General features: G+C 46.2%; 1 long non-coding RNA gene across 1 annotated transcript; it reads left to right on the top strand.

Annotated features, from left to right (window-relative positions):
• The first annotated feature begins 1489 nt into the window (after positions 1 to 1489).
• On the top strand, positions 1490 to 5680 carry LOC112617228. Its single transcript, XR_003117873.1, has 2 exons — positions 1490 to 1938; positions 4770 to 5680. It is a non-coding gene; the product is annotated as an uncharacterized LOC112617228 (long non-coding RNA).
• The last annotated feature ends 3207 nt before the right edge of the window (positions 5681 to 8887 follow it).

Below are 8887 nucleotides of genomic sequence, written 5' to 3'. Positions count from 1 at the left end.
TCCCACGGGCCGCCCACGGATTCCAGGATGCGAAAACGCTTCCTGCTGCTCCACCACCCCTGGAAGGCAGAGGCCGCCTCTGGGCGGTTCTGATGGAAACGGGCTCTACCGCCCGCAGGAAAACCTACAACTAAGGGGCCAGGAAAAAGCCTCTCAGGGTCCCGCCACTTCAGTGAGGATCCTGATTTACGCCCCGAGTGTGGCCTCCATCAAAGACTGGAGTGACCTTCACTGAAATGATACAAGGGGCCCAGGTCGCTGCGGCTCTCAGAATGCGGTGACAGCGCCGCCTCGCGTCCCTTCCCTGACATGCCCCCGGCGGACGCGGACCCGTTTGTTGGCCTGGAGGCTGGAATACACCGGGGATCAAATGCAGAGAATGCAGAAAAGAGGGAAGGATGGGGGGACGCGTTGAGGAAAGGAGGGAAGAGATAGGAAGAAAAGGGGAGAGAAAAAGTCAAGGAGAGATTTTTTTTTTTTTTTTTTTTTTTGAGACGGAGTCTTGCTCTGTCGCCCAGGCTGCAGTGCAGTTGCGGGATGTCACTGCAAGCTCCGCCTCCCGGGTTCACGAGTAGCTGGGACTACAGGCGCCCGCCACCACGCCCGACTAATTTTTTGTATTTTTAGTAGAGACGGGTTTTCACCGTGTTAGCCAGGATGGTCTCGATCTCCTGACCTCGTGATCTGCCCTCCTCGGCCTTCCAAAGTGCTGGGATTACAGGCGTGAGCCACCGCGCCCGACCGGAGAGATAAAATTTAAAAGACGCAGTTTCATTATTTCTTTTATTTTTGCCCTTTATCTAGTTTTACTTATGAACATTTTTACCATAGCTTTCTCTCTCTCTGAATCCGTAAATATAATGCTATTATTGCTTTTTCAGAGCCTGTGAGGGTAAGTTGCGGAGAGCATGACCCTCTACCTCCAGATGTGTCAGGGTGTGTCTCCTGGGCACAAGAACAAGGTTTTTGTTTTGTTTTGTTTCACATAAGCAAAGTACAAGTCTCAAAGAGGATAATATTTTTAAATCATCTTATTGGGGGCATACTTTGGATGCAATAAACTGCATCTATTTAAAATGTTCAACTTGTTGAATTTTAGCTATTGTACACACCCCCATCTCCATTACCACAGTGAAGATAAAGAAGATTTCAATCGTCTCCCAAAGAACAGCTACACGATAAAATTCTATGCTGTCATTAAAAAGAGTAAGAGCAATTTTAATCATTGCTATGAAAAGATGCGCCAAGCATACTTCTAACCTTTTTTTAAAAGGTTAAGGAGGCTGGGCGCAGTGGCTCATGCCTGTAATCTCAGCACTTTGGGAGGCTATGGCTGGCATATAATCTGAGGTCGGAAGTTCAAGATCAGCCTGGCCAACATGGTGAAACCCTGTCTCTGCTGAAAATACAAACATTAGCCAGGCGTGGTGGCGGGTGCCTGTAGTTCCAGCTGTTTGGGAGGCTGAGGTAGGAGAATCTCTTGAATCTTGGAGGCAGAGGTTAGAGTGAGCCAAGATTGTGCCGCTGCACTCCAGCCCGGGCGAAAATGCCACTAATACCACTTACATAATATTAATATATATTTTAAGTAGGGGAAAACCTGGAAGATTCCTCATGAAAGTTTTGACAGTGACTCCAGAGACTGGGATAACTTTGTGACTTTCATTTCCTCTTAAATGTTGTGCTGGGGTCTGACCAGCAGACTCAAGCTGCACGATGGATGAATAACATACTCAGACACCAATATTCAGTGAATGAATGCGCCAGGGGGCCGGGCCACTCACAGAAGGGGTTGTGGCACCTGGGTACCCTCAGTAACTGGCCCTGTGGGCCTTTATTCAGCACAGATTTAATGACAAAGGCTTTGAGTCAACACATCTGTTGGTAATTAATCTAGTCGCTGTCCCCCGGAGAGAGCAGTACTACAAATGATCAAAGGTTGGTCTTAGGACCACATGAGTAAACATGCTCTTTAAACTCCCTTACATGTCTTTGTACCTACTCGAAGCTATTAACTTAAGGTAAGAGGATTAGGCTGGTATCCAAGGTAGAGGATTTCAGTCATAACCCTATCCTGAGGCTTTTGCAAAACTTTCTGCCTTCCAAGAAGGTTTGTGTCTATTTCCTATATCTTTATAATTATTCCCACCACCTGACCAATCCCCTACGATGTTGAAATTTTATCTTTTAGTGTAAACTTAGATTTGGGTGGATTGCAGTGTTTCATGACTATAATCTCAGTTCTTTGGGAATCAGAGGTAGAAGGATCGCTTGAGCTGGGGAGTTCCAGGCTGCAGTAAGCTCTGATTGTGCCATTGCACTCCAGCCTGGGTGACAGGAGGAGACCCTGTCCCCAAAACAGAAAAACAAATACAATTTTAAGATAATAAAAATTATAAACTTGTATCTATGTGGAGGTTAAGGAAGAGAATATTTCAGTTGAAAATATGAGGCTAAGCCTTACAACAAGATAGTTACAGAGTTTTAAAAACTAAAATGTTCATTAAAACCCACCACCAGAAACTCTCGTTCAAGAGGATCCTTCCTATTTTCATGGCATTGAATCTTTCTTAAAGTGCCTTTGGAAGAGATGTTTTCAGTGGAATAAAGGGATATGTAACAATATTTACAAAAGGGGTTGGCTGTAATAAAAAGGAAAACGCAAATGAGTGGGGACACAGGGGACCCCGTTCCATTTATTCTCAAAGCACGTTTGAAAACAGCGTAGCCATAGCGTTCTTGGGTGGAGACAAAGTCGAGGCAGATCTTGTTCCTGGAGTATTGATTTGATTTTGGAACCGGTCAAAGGCTTTCAGAAATCAGGCTGACTTTCAGATCTAAAGTCTCAAGAATGTTCGTTCTAGCAGTGAGCCTGTGGCAAGAATCTAGCCCATCTGGGCGATGCTCGCTCTGCTTCCACCTAGTGGCAGTGGTGGGAAGGACAGGGCACAGTGATATTGTATTGGTGGGTCTGAAGCCAAGGTGAAACCGACTTTGCAAAATTATAACTAGAGAAATCATGACAGTGAAAGATATCAAACCTACCTGACCCCATCTTGCTTCTAACCGCTAAACTGCCCTTGTTCATTTCTAGGCGTAGGCTGAACTAGCCTTGGGAAGGAATTTAGTTTATAGTTTAAAAGGAAACTGTTCTTGTAAAACGAAGAAAGGCTACCGGTCATTAGGTTAGGATGAGACGGGCTGGAATTCTAAATATTACCAGCCATTATTCTGGAGGTCATAAGATTTGCAACTTCTCCTGTTACTCTTGTAGGCAACATCACTATTGTGAACCTCGGAGCGGCCTTTTGAGATGTCTTTTCAGGTTTTTTTATTTCTAACAACTGGAGGGCCCGATCTGGACCTGCCAATCAGTCCTGTGGCCCCTACTCAGGAACTGACTCAGCCTGAGAGAATAGCCTCCACTCACTATGATTTCATACCGGGGCCAACCAATCAGCTCTCCTGATTCACTAGCCCCTCCATCCACCAAATTATCGTTAAAAGCTGATCAGAGTTTTCGGGGAGACTGATTTGAGTAATAAAACTCTAGTCTCCTGCACGGAGGGCTCTGCATGAATTACTCTTTCTCTGTTGCAATTCTCCTGTCTTGGTAAATCGCTTTTGTCTAGGTAGCGGGCAAGATGAACCCACTGGATAGTTACAAAGGGAGTCCAGGCCAGTGTGCAGGATGCGCTTTGCTGTAGTGGGGTCCTGGTAGCGGACGAAAGGCGAGGACACTCAGGGAATAAAGGGCAGAGGAAGAAGGAGCGCAAGGGAGGACCCAAAGCCTCCAGACCTCTCCTTCCTCCCCTCCCTGTTAGGGTTGGAGGGGACCAGCACTGTCCCAGGAGAGGCGGCCGGTGGGGTGCAGAAAATACCCTGGTTGCAAAGGGGTGTCACGTGCCCCCCACAAAGGTTCTGGCTGTCAGCTGCTACGGATGAGTTCAAACTAGGAGGAGACTCACATGTGTCCTCTGCAAAGTAGACTCCTTATCTCCCACTCCGGCTGGTTCCCCAAATCCATTCTTATAAAGCACAAAAACCAAGAGCCAAATTCTGCCTGACTTTTCTGACAGCTGGAAGGTCCTCCCCCTTCCCATTCCTCATATGCTCCCTTCTTGCCCCACCTCCTCCTCTTTGTCTCCACTTCCTCATCCTTTTCCCTCTCTGGACCCCGCTCCTGAGTATCTCCCGCCTTCTTCAGAGGACTTCCCCTCATGGAGTACAGATTCCTCCACTTCCAGGAAAAAGAGACAACGGCCATTGAGAGGGACCTGAGAAATGCCTGTGACGCCACCCCTGAGGTCAGCCTCTCCCTCAGCGCTGACTCTGGCTGTGTTTGTTTGTTTTTTTTGTTTGTTTGTTTTTGAGACAGGGTCTTACTCTGATGGTCAAGCTAGAGCAGTGTCCCGATCACAGCTCATTGCAGGCTCCAACTCCTGGACTCATGCAATCCTCCCACCTCAGCTTCTCGAGTAGCTGGGACTACAGACTGGAGCCGCCATACCCAGTGTGTGTGTGTGTGTGTGTGTGTGTGTGTATTTTGTAGAGACTGGGTCTTTGTTACCCAGGCTGGTCTCGAACTTCTGGCTTCAAACAATTCTCATGCTTCAGCCTCCCAAAGTGCTGAGATTATAGACATAAACCACAATGCCTGGCTCCTGTGTGTGTACATACAAAGTGCTAAACCTGGTGCCTAGGAAACATCCCCACCTTGGCATTGATTGCAAGAGTCGGTATTTTGTGCACCTGTGGTTTTATTTCAGGAGCTGGGACAATTATATTCATCAGAACAGCACAGTGTCAAGGCCCTCACCCCCAGAAAGCTTACGGGACACTGTTTTATGGAGGAGAGTGAGATTGGAGGAGCCCTTGACTCCAAGTCTCCTGATCCTTCTTACACAAAGAGATGCTGGAAAAAAGTGCAGGACATTCCATTTCCTCCTGGAACCAGACAGGGAAACCAGAGCCACCATGGATGTCAAATTCCAGCAAGGAAATACCAGTATAGCAAAATCTCCACATCACATTTTAAAGCTCACACAATGGCTCAAAGAGAACCAACATCAAAAACCCGAATTCCTAGCTCAGGTGAGATCACCGAAGTTGCCTGTGAGGTTTCGTGGAACCTGCAGGTAGAAAGGGCATCTTTACTGAGAGCTGCAGCCCAGTTGCTCCTGCATCTTGGGGCCCCTTGAAAGGACCCGCTCCCTTCAACAGCACATCGTGAGGCCATTTCCGGGGAGAAATGTAGACTCTCCTTGGACTCCTGAGGTTTTTACACTTACTTACTGACTCTGTGGACTTTGAGTTCATGATTAAACATCTTATAATGATGTAATTTCCTTTGACTGTAAGTGTAGAACAGGATGCTGTTCCTGAATCAGGAAACAAGGGACTAGTGACCTGCACTGTCATCCCCCTCTGTGGTGCTCAGATGCAGTGAAATCATGAGGCAACAAACCTATGGCTGGGTAAACAGAGAACTCCATTTCAGCAAATGTTTCAGATGTTCCTTCTTGCCTAGTAATGTTCTAGCTTTACCCCAGCCTTAATCGTTTAAAATGTTTATTTTCCCTAGTGTTGATTTTAAAATAATTTGTATGTATTTATTACACTGGGTTTGTTGCAGTAAGCCACCTCAAAGGTTGTTATAGAATTAAAGTAAGCAAATAAATGTGTGGTTCTCCATGGAGTTACTGCTAACACCATGCTAAAAATGTATTAACCCCAAATCTAATAACTTCTCACTCCTCTACTGTCCTCTCACTGGAGCCATCCTCTCCAAGATAGTAAACTGGAGGACTTTCCAGCCGAGCTTCCTGCTGACTCTCATGCCCGCTGTCCATCACCCACACAATAGGCAGAGTAAGTCTTTCAAATGGGAATTAGAACTCATCCTCACCACCACATCCTACAGACACTCCAACCTCTTCCCTTCCTAGCACGTTGAAACCCCAGTCTCTCACTATTTCCTACAGCCACTTATCACAGGATCCCTCTGGCCACTGTGGCCTTAACCCACCCCTCTCAGTTCAGCTCACTCATCTCCACTAACACTGCTCAATCCTGTCTCAGGCACCTCCCCCTGGAACTCCCCACGTGCACCTGCTCCCCAGGGATCCAAAGGGATCCAAAGGCCCCTCACACCATTCAGGTCTCTGCTCAGATGTCCAGTGGTCAAATTCTCAGGAACATCTTGATCAACAAAATATATCTCCTACCATTCTCACCTCCATAAATCTTCTAGCTCAAGCATATTTTCTCCGTAACAATTATCACTGATATTAGAATTGTTTTCATTTGTTGTCTGTATCAATGAAACAAGTTCTTTGAGGCAGGGACCTTGTCTAGTCACCACTTGGATTTCCAGCATCTAGAAATCCAAATACAGAGACGGGGCTCAATAAATATGGGTTGAATAAATGGGTGAATATAATGGTACACTGCTTTTGAGAAGCAATTTGATAATATGTATGAGAAGGCTTAAAAATGTTCATGCCCTTTCACCTAATAACTTATATTTGAGAAATCTGTGATTTTAAAACCAAATCCAATATCTGGAAAGATCTTTAGGTATAAGGATATTAATTACAATAGTGAAAAAAAAATTACAAAAGAAGAGTGGCTAGGTCCCTTGTTTGGAAATAACCTACAGCTATTTGGCACCATTTTCCCAATAGCATGTGCTCACTATATGTCTCTGTGTCACATTTTGGTAATTATTGAAGTATTTCAACCTTTTTCATTATTATACCTGTATGGCGACCTGTGGTCAGTGGTCTTTGAAGTTACTCTTGTAATTGTTTTGGGGTACCATGACCCACACCCTTATAAAATGGTGAACCTTATTGATAACTGTTGTGACTTCTCCACCAACTGGCTGGTTTACTGACTCTCTCTCTCTCCCGGCCTTCCCCATTCTGTGAGACACAGAAATATCGAAGGCAGGCCGGTTAGCAACCCTACAATGGCCTCTAAGTGTCCAAGTGAGGAGAAGAATCTTGCTGCAAAGTTCGCTGTGTTATTTTAAGAAATTGCCACAGCAATTTTCAGCAACCACCCTTCTGATCAGTCAGCAATTATTAACATTGAGGCAAGACTCTCCACAGCAAAAAGGTTAGGATTAGCTGAAGCCTCAGGTGATTGTTAGCATTTTTTAGCAATAAAGTAGTTTTACATTAGGGTATGTACATAGTTCATTTTATACATAATGCTATTGTACACTTAAGAGACTACAGTCAAGTGTAAATATAACTTTTATATGCACTGGGAAACTGAAAAATTTGTGTGATTTGCTCTGTTGCCATGGTCTGGAACCAAACCTGCAATATATCCGAAGTATGACTGTAATTTCTCTTTCCCTCTTCTTGCTGGCCCAGAATGATACTGTAGGGATTTGCCATCTCTGGTAGGTCTGGGCACTTTGTATCCCTTATAACTTTGGCTCCTGGAATATGACACTGGTACAGGCCTCAAGTTCTGTTGGACTAGTGAGCCTCCTCCCATTCTTCCTGAACTAGAACCAAAGCTCCGTGCACACACTGTGCATGTGTGAGCCTGTGTAGAGATGTCGGCTTCCTGCAGCGTGTTCTGAAGGGGTGTCCTGTTGTGACTGGGGGCACAGCCACAGGCCACTGGGCAGAAGTGCTTCAGAAGGGAGTGGATGGCCCCAGTTTTGATCATCTGAAAACAGGAAGGTCCTCAGACAAAAACCCATGTCTTAGAAGGCAAAACTGCCTGAGAGTGGACAGCGGCTAGCCAGCTCACCATCCGGGATATCGCTCTGCACTGGGAGGGAAGATGGCCGCTGCCATGGTGTAGGGGTCCAGGAACCAGGCAGGGAGGCCTTCCTGGTGGGCGGTGCTTCTCACAGCTGGTAGCTGAAGCATCTTTAGATGAGGCCAAAGACCTCACGTTCCTCACTAGCTGACTTGTCCCCGCTCAGTGGAAAAAGAACCCAGAAATTTCCTAAAATTTTAGGGGAGAGGGACTTTCCCTCTTGTCTCTTAGTGCTAGGGTTATGCATGACACATACTTGCATTGCAATGTGGACACAGCTTAAAGTCTTAATTATTAGAATATAAGAGGCCCAAACTACTGTTGTTATATACATGTGAAACTATACATATAAGGTTAAACAACCTGCAACCAATTAACATTGAAGATACATTTATCACATTTGTAAATTTTAAAACAATATTGACAGGCATTTAGAAAAACAACAAATGAGACTTTTGCAAGACAATCTAAATGATACGCATATAATAACATTGCTTCGTGAAAAGAACATTTGAACCATCTGAGTCTCTGCTTTAGGTTGTAACTCCAAAATGGACTAATCCCCAATAGTTTACAGTAGGCAGCCCCAAGCCACAAAGAAAGGTGTCAGTGCAGACCTGAGACCTGGAGTGAGTCACCCCCTCCCTCAGGGACAAGAGAGAATCCTCTAAGACCCCTCTACCTCCAGGCCCTCCACCCAGTCATCAGGGAGACAAGAAGAAGTCCACACAGCACTAAGGCCCAACTGTCTCACCGTCCTCACCTCCATGGACAGAGCCCAGGTGAGAGCCATCCCTGAGCCTCCTCCGTCGTCTCCCACAGCCTCAGCACCGTTGTCTGCCTTGAGTCCACCAGGACTGAGCTCCTCATGCCCTTTCCCTGTTGGTGTCAGTCACACTGGGTCCCCCAACACTCTGCATTCACATCCCCACAAGGCTCCGCACACCCCTATTCTGTCTCCCCATACCCCCTCCCGAATCCAGAAATCTACCCGCTGTGCCCCCGGGAATTCTCAGCCCCTGATCAGCAAAACCTCCACACCCTGCCTCAGATGTTCCCGCACCTCGCAGCTCCAGCGATGTCTATGTCTCCCAGAGGATGT

Source organism: Theropithecus gelada, unplaced genomic scaffold (assembly GCF_003255815.1).
Source record: "Theropithecus gelada isolate Dixy unplaced genomic scaffold, Tgel_1.0 HiC_scaffold_15919, whole genome shotgun sequence".
NCBI lineage: Eukaryota > Metazoa > Chordata > Mammalia > Primates > Cercopithecidae > Theropithecus > Theropithecus gelada.
Note: the sequence above shows the minus strand (reverse complement) of the source record. Positions and strands in the feature narration are given on the sequence as shown.